The sequence below is a fragment of the Phaseolus vulgaris genome, chromosome 1 (assembly GCF_051622355.1).
Source record: "Phaseolus vulgaris cultivar YP4 chromosome 1, ASM5162235v1, whole genome shotgun sequence".
Classification (NCBI taxonomy): Eukaryota; Viridiplantae; Streptophyta; class Magnoliopsida; order Fabales; family Fabaceae; genus Phaseolus; species Phaseolus vulgaris.
The window spans coordinates 21940919-21955014 of record NC_143498.1 but is presented as its reverse complement, the minus strand read 5'-3'; positions in this window follow the sequence as shown (position 1 = coordinate 21955014).

Here is a 14096-nt window from a genome sequence, read left to right as displayed (position 1 = left end):
AATATTATTTTTTGTATATCAATAGTAGAAGCCTTATGTGGTTTAAATAGGAAAAATCTAGATAAATCTTTACAAAGAAAATATAAAAGGGTGTCCAAGTCAAAACAAGAGTGTAAGTAGAAAACAAGAAGTCAGCAGCCCAAATTGAAGCTTATATTGGACAATGTCTTCCTGCATCCCATAGTTTCTTATTACACCCCATATTTTCTAGAATTTCGAATAATTTTTTTCATTCCAAATTCTAAAATCTAAAATACAATTTTTCTATTTAGACAGTAAAATTAAGAGAGATGACATTAAAAGTGGAAAGTTGTTGTGGCAGTGAAAGTTAGACGTGGAGATTACTGCGACTCTAAAAATTAGAGGTGATGTGTGCTCAATGTTGAAAATAAAGAAGAGAGTAAAATTATAATTTCACTTATTCAGAGGAAGTGCTGGAAGAAATTGCCCTTATATTGCTTGTTAATTCTCCACCAAGAGAGCATGAAAGACATGAGCAAACATAGAAAGTGTAACCCTGATTTTGGCTAGATTAACATTTAATTTGAGACACATTTGAGTCTCATTTCCATGTGAATTTTAACTTTCATCATTCTTTATAAATATGTTCTACTACCATCCTTTTTTAATATTCGCACGCACACCTCACATGTTATTCAACCAAACGCCTTTATGTTAAAACTCAACCTCTTTGAATTGTTTATCACAATCTTAAAACACTTAAAAACAAGATTATTTATGCACTGAAGGTAATAATTTGGAAGAGACACTTCACTAAGCAAACCTACCTGAAAGAAAGAAAGAACAATATGAAATCCCATTATTCATATCTTTTTTAGTGTCACCTATGTATATATTCCTAATTTTCGGAAACAAATATTTCAAAAAAAGGAGAAGGTACGGACAAAAATGAATTGAATCAAATCTATCCATTTCATTTAAATTTTATCATAATTTATTTCTTATATTTAGCTTTAAAAAAAGGGTTTCAAAGAGATGCTTTAAAATTTGTTTTGCAAAATTTATTTTTGGAATTTAAAAAAAAAAAAATTTAAATGTCAAAAAATAATTTTATTTTTTTTGAAAATATCTATATTGTGAAGGGATTGAATGTCTATATCCATGAAATGTTTAATGAATGGACTAAATTAAAATTGATTTAATAGATAAATTGTTTATTTTTTTCAATAAATCAAAATAGATTTATAATTTTTTTTATGTTATCTGTTATAATCCAAAAATGAAATTTATCATGATTATTTTTCATCTCTAATTGTACATGATATATAAAGTCTTTAAAGAACCCATTATTAAGAAAGTAATGTGTAAAGAGGATAAGGATAAAGAGACAAAATTCTATTGATTGTTCTTTTCATTAATGTTTGTATATGGACTAATTGCCACAACCAGACATGGGACAGCAACATGCTTGCCGACTATGTCCCTTTTTTCTTATTTTATTTTTTTAATCTAGTTTATTCTAATACCACTTTGTACAGTGAAATAATAAAGATTTGTGTTGTTTATACACTATTTCACACTACAAATATAATGTTTTTTAATATGATAGATAAATCATAGAACAAAATAGTAAGTATTAATTAATTAGATGTTTAAATAAACTAATATGGTTTGGACATATTTTAAAAAACTATGATGTTTAGTAGGATTTAAAGAATAAATAACTTACATTGTTATTTAATAATAGATTGTTACATACTGTGATTATATATGTAAAAACTTTTACAAACTCATGTTTTACTTTTATTCGTGACAAGAAAAACAAAATCATAAACCTTAAGTATATTATTCATAAGTTAAGTCTATTATTTTTATATAATAACTGTTTAAAAGTCGTACTTATTTTATATTCCTGTAAATATAGTAATAATGGATATATGTGTTTGTACATATGTTTTCTAATGTCTTGTTCTGCGTTTGGTCGTTGTTACTATTTGGGTATTGTTTGACATTTTTTTCTGTTCTTATCAATCAATAACTACTTTTAATACTATGAAGTTTGACATACTCTAATTTTTACCAATCAACCACGTCACTACACCATTTCGACTTGTTCAATGCTAGCAATTAATCTTCTTAGGTAGAGTTGGGTATGTAGATAGACCTCCTTAATTAAGCCTACACCCATATAAACTTGCACAATAATAAAAAAAATTATCTATAAACTGCATTTTAAATGGACTTATTTTTTGAAAAATCATATCCGTCGTTCAAAACCCACAAGTTAAATGGGTTAGCACACATCCAAAAAGATACATTGATATTTTTTAATATTTATTTGCAAAGCAACAATATATTCAATTCATTTAACAATGCACACCAATAGAATTGAATTCGATTTAACATTTTTGAAAACTCTTTATTATTATGATTACAGTGTAAAATATAGAAACAACTACTCTTAATTAAGTGCGACTTTACGAACAGACGCACTCGTAAAAAATGAGGTGACATTTTTTAAATTAAGTTTATTACAAATGCGACTATTTGTAACAACCGCACTCGTAAATCAAGTGCTTTGATTTATAAGTGCGACTATTTGTAATGAATTTATAGGGTTGTGCCTCATGCCTCATATTTAACTTAGTTGGACTTGGACTAAGTGACTTTTCGCCTCGACGTGATCGGACTCGCCTAGGCGAGTTGGACGAAAATAGACCCAAAGTCTCTGGAGTGATCTCACCTAAGCGTGACTCAGCTTGCTTGGACGAGATCCTCTGGAAGCTTCTGGCTGAGACGAGTGTTGGAGCGTTCCAACTTTCCCTTTTTAACTTTGTATATTCTCAATTTACCCTTTCATCTCTATTTTTCCCAAGATCCTGGAATTAACACAAATTTGAGAATACATAGTTCTTATTCATATTATAATCACAAAATATGTAAAAAGGTTTAAATTCATAAATTATGGGTTATATATTATAGTTATTTTATCAATTAATATCCATAAGTACCTGAATTTTAATATGAAATATAACTGAAATATGACAGTTATCAATTGCCAAGGCCTTCGTAAAAGAACATGTGTTGCTTCCATGGACACAACATCACATAATACCTCATCTTTATATTTTCCAATGGATAAAGCTATTAGAACTTGTTTGTTAACAATCAATTCACGCTCTTCACTAAGCCATTGCAATTTATAGGGCTTTGTATGAGAGATAGTGGGTAATTCAAGTTTCTCCACTACTCTTGTACTTGCAACATCTGTACAACTACCCCCATCAACTATCATGGAACATAAGTTGTTGTTGATAAGGCACTGGGTATGAAAAATATTTTCCCTTTGAGTTTCATCAAATGGTTTTTAAACTTGACCCAACATGTGCCTTACCACTAACAAGTTACCTTCACATGATATTTAACACTCGTTCTCACTTGAGTATTTTGAAGAGGAAAGGGGGCTAGATCTAGAGGATTGGGAACTATGGTCACTCACTACTATCCCCCATTTAACCATCAATGTTCTTTTACTAAGGCAATTTGTAGCAATGTGCTCAAAACCTAAACATTTAAAACACTTTCTACTTATGATTTTGGTAGGTGATTTAGGAGTAGAAGTAGAAAGGGTGTCTTTAGAAATTCTATGTTGAGAAATGGGTTCTTTTGAAAAATTGGAAGGAGAAGCTTTGTTTTGAAATTTATTTTTGTCATTCCAAGATGATTTTTAAAATCCATCATTATGAGTATTTTTGAAATATTTTTTTTTAAATTTGTTATGCAGCCTCGATTGCTATGTGAACCAATTTTTCCAAAAATGTATACTCGTAAAATTTTACAACATCTTGTATTTCTCTCCTTAACCCACGTACATAGGTAACTATCTTTGACTCATCAATTTCATGCATATTAACCTTAGTCAAAGTAATTTCTAAATCTTTGAAGTATTCTTCTACAATCCTATTTCCTTGATGAAGCCGTTGAAGCTTCAACAAGAGTTCATTCCTATAATGAGAAGGAACAAACCGCTGCCATACATTGCTTCAAATCATTTCAAGGCACCGCATTTGGCCTCTTGTTTAGCCCAATGTCCATTACAATTTTATGTCACCATTGTGTGGCATAGTCCTCAAACTTTAGGAAAGCTAATTTTACACATTGATCCTTGATAAGTTCCTAATTTTAGTAATATTTTATATTAAAATATAGGCACTTATGAGTATTAATTGCTAATTTACATAGAAAAAAATCCCTAATTTATGAATTTATACCTTTTTACCATTTTTATGATCTTTATTTGAATAAGAGCATCTTATTCCCAAATTTGGTGTTAATTTCAGGTTTTTATGGAAGAATGGAGATTTGGACTTAAGCTAAAAGGAGAAAGTTGGAAGGCCCAGAATGCACAAAAAGAGAAAGAAAGTCCAACTCAGAAGCGAGAATGCTTCAAACAAATTGGGCCATTTTATGTTTTTATCATTAAACCCATCAACGTGATGCATGAACTCACCTAACCCTACTAAATTAGATTAAATAGGGGGCTAGAGGCACAACCCTGGTGTGCAAAATTGAGGGGAAACACCATTGAGTGAGTTGTAACCCGATTGGGAGAATACAAGGTCTGAGAGAAACATTAAAGGAGGCAGTCTCCAAGGAGAAACATCCTAGATCTTCTTTTCATGCTCTCCCTGCTTGTAATAGTCATCATGTGTGGCTAATTCTACGCTTTGGGATTGTGAGTAATCTTTTCAAACTCTTATGTATTGAGGTGATATCTAAACAAGAAATTTTGATTGATAATTGGTATTATTATTTTGTTTGTAATGCTTGGTTTACCGTGATCTAGAATCTTATATTTGATTGGAAAGTACTTCTAAGGTTTTGACCTAAACAATAATGCTTAACATATTTGAATGCTAGGAATAGATTTGAAATGTTAATTGCTATCAACATCTGATCTTAAGGATAAGTTGTTTTTATAAATATGGGAGTTATCGATATTTAAGAAGCATCTTAATAATTTTATATGCGAGGAATCAATATAAATGATGTTTATACGGGAATCAATATCAATCAAAGAGCACAATATTGTCATGCTAATCAAAATACAAAAGAGTGAAAAAGATGAAACCGAATCCCTATTTTTTCAATTGAAGCAACAACTATTTGACTTGTTTTCTTGTTAATCCTTGTCATCATAACAACTCTCATCAAACTTTTATTATTCTGTTTTATATTTATTGAATATTTTACTTGATTATTCAATTGTTCCTTAGGGACACATTATTACTTCTGACAACGCGGTACACTTGCCGTAAAAAGTCATCAAACCTCTTATACACTAAAAATCTATTCTACCTTAGCTTCCCATCCTAGATATACATTAGGATCACTATCCCCATTAAAAGATGGAAATTTTACATATGACATGGACTTCTTGGATTGATGATGATGGGGCCTAACTTCATAATTTTGCACTTTCCAATCTTCATCTTCCTCTTCTTGACTTCCATAGTACATATGGTATCATGTTTCTCTTCTAGGCTCCCATCTCTTTTCTTGGTTTTGCTTATCTTGGAACTGTTCTAATCTTTGCAACCTTTCCATCATTTGCCTTATATTTTCTTCCTTTTGAGCCAAGCTCCTCTTAGTCTCTTCAAGCTCAACCATAAGACTTGCCTTTTGAGGAGAAAGCGGCTTGGATGATTCCCTAAATGAAAAGTGAGACATAATTGCACAAACAGGTTCAAACAATTAGTTTAATACAAAGTTTTAAGCACTCTTCTCGCGTGTATCACTCGGCCTTTTAGAAAAAGATGATGAAAGGTTAAGTTCACTCTTCACTCAACTAGTCACCAAGAAAGGTCTATTATCCAAAGAGTCCACACTTGAAAAAAATTGCTTCAAATGAAAGATGACACAACTCTTATGAACTCACTCAAAAAGGACTCAACAAAACTTCAGAAAATTTAAAGACAAACAAGAAAAGTATAGAGCAAGAAAGCTAAACCAAATTCGAAAATAAGATGAAGACAAAACTTTTAACAAGACAAGCAACAAAAGCAATTTTAAGACTGAAAGAAAACTTACTCAAATTTAACTATGAATTTTAATAAAATACACTAAAAAGAAAGGATCAACTCCACAAAATATGTACACAATTTTCCATATATCAAGAATCCTTTTTAAACTATATAATTTGAATGGTGAATGCATACATTTTCCTTTTTTTCTTCACTTGTTTTTCTTTGTCTTGATTCAAATTGTACTTTTGTTCATTTCATTAACTTTTTTTCTTTTCAAATTCACATTCAAACTTTTGTTTCAAAACTTTTTGGATTCAAGTCATATGAAAACTTGCATTCTTTTGTTCGGAATTAATTATACCCCTTTAAAGTAACATCTATTTTTTTAAACAATTAAATCAAATAAGTCGAAAGATATAAACTCCTAAAACACAAAGAACATTAAGACTCAAAGAACAATGTTATGGAAAAATTTAAGACAACACTTAACATGAAGAAAACATAGCTTGACAAAGGAATTGAAAGGCGGAGGAAATGAAAGTTGACAAATAATTAAAAGTTGAATTGAAAATTATAGTTGAATGATAAAAGCGGGAAAAATAAATTGGTGTTGAATTTGTAAAACGGAAATTGAAAGGTGTTGGAAAATTTAGAACAAAATTGAAAGGAGCAGAAATTGAAAGTGTTATCAACTCAAAACAAATTTAAGCTCAAGTAAACCAAGCTCCGATTACCACATAATGTGAATTGATTTAACAAATGCACACATTGAGTTTTTGGTTTTGCTTGTATTGGAGTTTTGATTACAGAATATAGTGAAGACTTCATGAGGATTGCCACTGGACACAAACTTAGCCAAGTGGTTAAGTAAGTGTGAAGGTTCTCTTCGAAGAGAAAAAAAAGAAAAAGACACACACAAAGAATAATGGAAAACGGAATTGCACATTATAATTGAGAGAGAATTGACGGAAGTGGAAGAAAATTGAAAGAGATAAGAGAAAATGGATCTTATGTGGTTGTAGCATCCATGGAGATGGAGTGATGGAGGGAATCACGCCACTTGGAAGAGGAGAGCTCCAAGATGAGTGAGGAAGGGAGTTGCTACTTGCAGCATTCTCTGCTAAGATAAGACCTAAAGGAAATAGTCACTTAGAAATTCACTCCAACAAAGTTTCTTCACTCAAAATATAGTGTGTTTTACTAGAGAGCAAGACACTCTTGTTAAAGCAAGTGGTGTTCAATGTTTTGAAGAATCCAAATCCTTTGAAGGTTGATGAAGCCTCTGCTTTGCTTGATGCTGCTGTGCTGGTTTAAACTTTGTTCTGGGGTAGTTTAATGTTGTAATCAACCCTTAGATTAAATTTTAAAGCAATTAGCATCTCATTTTTTAACAAAGCAAAATGTTTTTCAAACTAAGTTAAAACAACCGATTGTTTTGTCGAGACAACCGATTGTTTACACTTAGATGTTTTGAGAAAGTTTGAAAACTGTTTTTGAATAGTGTATTTTGTTAAGTAACAAAACAACCGATTGATTTGAGGAAACAATCGATTGTTTGTTTTAAAACCATAACAGAAAAACTGTTTTCTTTGACTGAGCTTTAAATGCTTTAACTGAATACACTCCAGTCATTAAATGCTTTGACCAATCTATTTTAAATGCAATTAAGAGTTTGTTAAGATTTGATAACAAACTATATTCTTAGATATATTCTGAAAAACTGTTTTTAAGTTTTAAGAATCTTGAAACAAAGTTTTTGATCTTAGAGTTTTTCAAAGAGTTCTGAGATTGCAAAAGAGTTGAGAGATTGATCAAGGTGCTGAATAGGATTCTACTTGTATTGATTTCAGATTTTCATCTGTAACAAGTGTAATCTTTGTAAACTGCTGAACAATTTGTTTGTGTGTGTTGCTGAGATTGGCTGTGTGTTCTTGAGGTGTTCAAGATCAGCAATCTTAGTGTTGGCCAAGGAGAGTGTGTGTCTTGAGGTTTTCAAGGTGATTCTCTTGGTTGTGGTGTAAGTGATCAAGGTGTGATTGCTTAGTGGATATCCTCAGGGTTTCTGAGAAGACTGGATGTAGCTCTAGTTTGGAGTGAACCAGTATAAACAACTGTGTACAATCTCTTTATCCCTATCTCTTTAAATTCAGTTTGTTTGTTGTTTGCTGGTATAAACAATCAATTGTTTCAAAGAAACAACCGATTGTTTTTTTTTAGTATTACAGTTTTGCTTGCTGTTTTGGCTAACTGAATTGCTGAATCAATTGGTTTTTGAAATAAGTTCATTCTAGCTTTGAAAAGTTTGCGAAAACCCCTTTAAACAATTCACCCCCCCTCTAGTTTAAAGCCATGTTTTCTAACAACTCTATTTATAGCCTAAGGTGCAATGTGGATTAGCAAAAGGAGGGAAACTCAAATTGAAAATAAGCCTAACAATGCCCCTAATTAGGTGCCACTAATTGTTGATCTAGGAGAGCACATGCTTCTCACATTTAAGCACATGCTTAATGTGAGAAGAGTGACTTGGGCGGCACATGGGAAGCTCTTTCTAGAAGCTAGGTTTAAATGTGGGCTTGGCACAAGCCCAATTTATGCTATTTAAATCCTATTCTACCTAAATACAAAGTATAGAAAATAGTTGGTGCTCAAGTCCAATAATTTGTGCTCTGTTCCTGGTAATCCTCTGAGGCATAATGGGCTATGAATCACTGGCTATGGAATAAGTCTGACTTAGCCCTGGGTCCTGTTTCATGATCCTAGTCATCCTTTTAGAAGGTTGGGTTGGCTTAGTGGATGCTCTATCAGTCAGGGTTTCATGAAAGCTACATCACTAAAAGTGGTAAAACCGGATACCATTAGGTTAAATATCCTAGGAGGTGAAGCAAGGGAGAGCAAACTAAAGTTCACACAAAAACAAGGCAATAAGAGCAACAATTTGGAGTGCATAGAATAGGAATTTATTTTAGTGGATAAAACTTGTTTACCTAATTTTTCATTGTATTTTCTTTGAGCTGTATTTGCTCTAAACTTCTTTACTTAGTGGATTAATATCACGTTTATTTTGGTGAGTGTGTCTTCAAGGTCCAAGGTGCTAAGAAGCCTCACCTAGGAAACAATCTAGCTTAAAGTTTTCTAGTATTAACAATTTTCAATTGTTTTATTGTTATTCATATCTTGTTGTTAATTAGTGTTTTTCATCTTTGTTTGTGCTTTTAAGAATTTGCTTAGAAAAAGGTTTGTGAAGTGTTTTGGGATAGTCTCTGACTAGGAAAGACTTTTTACTTAAGAGATCCTAGTGATCCATCTCCCTCTTTTGGGAAACTACCTATTTCATTGAGCCTATTTTTCGCTTTGGGAGTATTTTTTACACAAGCTTTAATCATTTCTAAACAAACTTCTCATCTTAGTGAAAGTGATTTTAGCTCTCCAAAATTTCTTTTTGGAACAAATGGCTAGAGATCTCCAATCACTTCAACTAATACAATTGCGATGTGAGAATCAAAATATTAAAGAGAAAAAGAAAGAGATTCTCATTTTTCAATTTTTGAGGAAGAGTTGAGAATGATTAAAGAGATGACAATATTAGAAAATATAAAAAGAATCAACCTTCTAAAAGTTCTAGGTCTGGCAACTCTCCTAATAAAGAAGAAAGTCTTAGAATTAATTACTATTATCAACCAACACCTAGAAGATCTAAAAGAGAAAGCCATAAAATTGAAGTCAGAGTTGACTTACCTCACTTTCATGAGAACGAAAATGTTGAAACTTACCTAGATTAGGAGATGAAGGTAGAACAAATTTTACCTATCATCAAGTTAGTGAGGAAAGAAAGTACCACTGACCACTTTAAGCTTTCAAAGCTCTGCTATGTATTGGTGGACGTCCCTAGAGAGTGACGTCACTATAATAAGCCTCCACTTTTATATTGGAATGATCTTAAGAGTGCTCTAAGACACCTCTATATTCCTTCCTATTATAACCGAGAGTTTATGGATAAGCTCAAAAGACTTCTTCCAAAAAATCACAATGTAGAAGAATATAGGAAAAAGATGGAGTTATATATGATGAGGGAAGGGATTAGGGAAGAAAATAATACCACCATATCTAGGTTCTTAAGTGGTCTCAATCTTGAGAAAAGAGACATAGTTGAACTTTTACCTTATAGAGATTTAAATGACTTGATTCAACTTTGCATTAAAGTTGAACAACAAATTTTGACAAAAGAATCAGGTCAAAAAGAAAGTTCATACTTTGTACCTTATGAAAGCAGTGAGTTCCAAAGGAGGTAAAGCATATGAAAGAAACATCTAAATAACCTTCCCAAAACCTATCTAAATATGGGCACATCTCACACACTCGAACTAGAGAAATATGATCTTAAGGGACAAAGATGAATATAATAGCCAAAAAGAAGAAACTAGTAAGAGTGAAGAAAATGAGGATAAAATAAGTGAGAAAACCTATCTTTATGAATTACTCATGATTCAGTGTAGCCCTAACAATCAGTCTAGTTCGCTATTTGATTCACAAAGAGAGAATGTATTTCATACATGTTGTAAAATTTTAGAAAATATTTGTTCTCTTATTGTGAATAGCGGGTCATGCTGTAATTGTTGCAGTACAAGGATGGTTGAAAAGTTAAACCTTCCTATCATTCCCAATGCCAAACCTTATAAGCTTTAAGTGGTTAACTAAAAGAAGGGGAATTGATAATTAATCAGGAAGTGAGCGTTGAGTTATTTGTAGACATATATAAAGATAAAATTTTATGTAATGTAGTGCCTATTGAAACTTGTCATGTCTTATTGGAATGACCACGGTAATTTGCTATGGAATCCATACATAAAGATCGTACCAACAAGATTTCCTTCACACATGAAAAAAATAAATATGTTTTTTTTTTTATCTTTTAACACCTTCTCAGGTCTTAGATGATCAAATAAGATTAAAACAGAAAATAAAAACTGAAAAATTGCTAACTTTTTTAGAACAAAAGGTCGTGTCTAAAGAGTCTAGTAATAAAAATATGGAAAAAGGGAGGAAAAACTTAGAAAAGAAAATTATGTACTCCTCTCTAAAGAAATCTTGTCATAAGTTTCCAAAAATAATAGAAAAACAAAAGGAATGACAACTTAATAAGACTGGTTTTTATACAACTACTGAAACTAACTCATTTGATTTGTTTGATGACTCCAACTCATTTAATCCTGAAGGATGAACATAGTTTTCAAAGCAGGAATAAAGCTGTTAATCGAGATTAACCCTGTAGATCTAAGGATAGATCCTCTCAAGAAGGAGGGGATGACGGAAGAGCTCTCAGCCACACATAACCACATAATAAGGAGGATGAAAACCTAGAGTTTGTTTATGGATTTATTTGCAAATATGAGTCTTTTTTATTTATTTTTCTAGGTCCAATCAAGAGGAAAACTATAAGATGAGGGAATGTACAAAACATATCCAAGGAGACATACAACTCATCAAAACATAAACTAGAGTTTTCGTCAGAAGGACACAAGAAGACTGAATTTCGACTAACTAGTCAACATTATTTTTGGGCCAAACTTTAGCTTAAATAAATTGTATAAATTTTTTTAGGATTTCATGGACCATGTATTGGGCATAGTAGCATAAAATAATTGTTCTAAATATTTGGACCAAGTAGCATAGGTTTTTGGGCTTGTATTTGGGCCAATTATATAATAGGTCTAGCTAGGGTAACAATTGGGTTTCATTGAGCCCAATGTAACCCTAGAACATCTAGGGTATAATATAGGATGAAAATTGCATTGGCAAGGAGTACATGGACATCCACATGGCAGCTTAGGAGTGGAGAGGATTTAGCATGGAAGGTGTGAGCTAAACATGGAAAGCATGGGTCCACATGACACCTTCTCATTAGAGAGTTTTATTTTGAATTTTCAAATTTTGCCTCTAATATATTCAACCCTCTCTCCTATAAATTGAGGTATTTGGCTAATGAAAAGGAAGATCATATATGAGTGTTATGCTGCCAAATTGCAAGTTTAAGCACTCTCTTGTCTAAACCTCTTTAGGAAATACATCTTTTGTCTCATTTTCCACCTCTTCTGATATGAGTTGATTTTAGATGATTCCATTTTAAATATGAAAATTGACTTAGGATTGAGATTTTTATCAATTATATGGTGAGAACCCAAGAAGATCCCCACTGGACACGAACTTAACCAAATGGTTAAGTAAGTGTGAAGGTTCACTTCTAGAGGGCAAAGGAAAAATACAAGTATATGGTGATTGATGATGAATGGCGGAATTTAAATGAACATGGAAGGAAACATATAAGCATGATGGAAACCAAATTGACAATGGAGGAAAATAAGAACATAAGAACACAAAGATAAATGGAGTAATGGAAAAATGGAAGAGATGAAGGAAAGTAAATGCTTATGTGATGGATAGAGAATAGATCACGCCACTTGGAGTGTTGTTTTACTCCAAGATAAGTGTTGATGGCCGCCACTTGATACTTCTCAAATCACTCAAGATGAGACCTAAAGCTAAGAGGAAACAAGCGTCACAAACACCTCACACAAATTGTGCAGAGTAACTTTTTTATTCAAATTCAACATGTAAAATACAAGGAGTATGACACCCTATTTATAGGAGATGGTGCCTTGGAAAAGAAGCAAGGGTAGGATGGGAAACCTAAAAATGGGGTTGCCTTTAGGGTTTGACTAAGTCAAAACCACACCTTAGGCTTGTTCTTCTATAAACTAGGTCAAAAACAAGCTAAAGTGATAAGCACACCTCCCCTATTATGCTATATGAACCTACTCTGGCCTATCTTGCTATTTGGACCCCTAGAGTGAGCCCAATTTATTTACAACTTGATTAATTCTTAAGAAGACTAGCGGGAAGAACATTAGATGCTCTGGTTTTTGTCCAGTTCTCCCTCTGGTGAGGTCTGCTAGATCCTTGGTGAGGTCTTCACTTGAATGTTGAGATGAATTCTCATAGTGTGAATGGTAATGTGTATCCTTGGTCATTTCCTTGTTAGCTTGGTTTGTATCATCTTCCAAGTGATATGGTCGAACCAATCACTCTCCACACTCTTTATGGAAACTCCAAGAAATCCATAGCTTCAATAGAGCTCTCATTGACACATTACTTCCATTAGCTTATTCTAACTCTCACCAAAATTCAAAGAGAAACTCATTTCGGAGGAAGGAGATGCACTTTTTGTGTTGATAGTGTAGTCTTTTTAGGTTTTATAGTAAACAAAAATGGGGTTCATGTTGACCCTGAGAAAGTCAAAGCCATCTAAGAGTGGCCAATACCGCAGAATGTAGGAGATGTTAGGAGCTTTCATGGATTAGCAAGTTTCTATAGAAGATTTGTTCCCAACTTCTCTAGTCTAGCTTCACCACTCAATGAGTTGGTGAAGAAAGACACTCCATTTTATTGAATTGAGAAACATGAGCAAGACTTTCAAAGGTTAAAAGCTCAACTCACTAATGCACCCATTCTAGCTTTGCCAAACTTTTCAAACACTTTTGAGCAAAAGTGTAATGCATTAGAAGTAGGCATAGGTTCAATGTTATTGTAGGGTGGGCACTCAATTGCATATTTTAGTGAAAAATTACATGGTGCAACCCTCAATTACCCTACCTATGATAAAGAGCTCTATGCACTTATGAGGGCCCTGTAGACTTGGGAACACTATTTGGTTTCAAAATAATTTTTCATTCATAGTGATCATGAATCTTTAAAATATCTCAAGGGTCAACATAAGTTGAACAAATGCCATGCAAAATGGATGGAATTTCTAGAGCAATATCCATATGTTATCTAACACAAGAAGGGCAATACAAACATTGCAGCATATGCTCTATCTTAGAGACATGCCCTCTTTTCTAAACTTGGAGCCTAAATTCTTGGATTTAAAAACATTCTTGAGCTTTATGAGAATGATCAAGATTTTGCATCCACCTTTCCTAACTGCAAACATAGAGCACAAGGAGGTTTTTTACATTTCTGAGGGGTATTTGTTTAAAAAATTAAAACTTTGTATACCTCAAGGAACATATAGAAGACTCCTCATTAAAGAATCACATGAAGGAGGTCTCATGG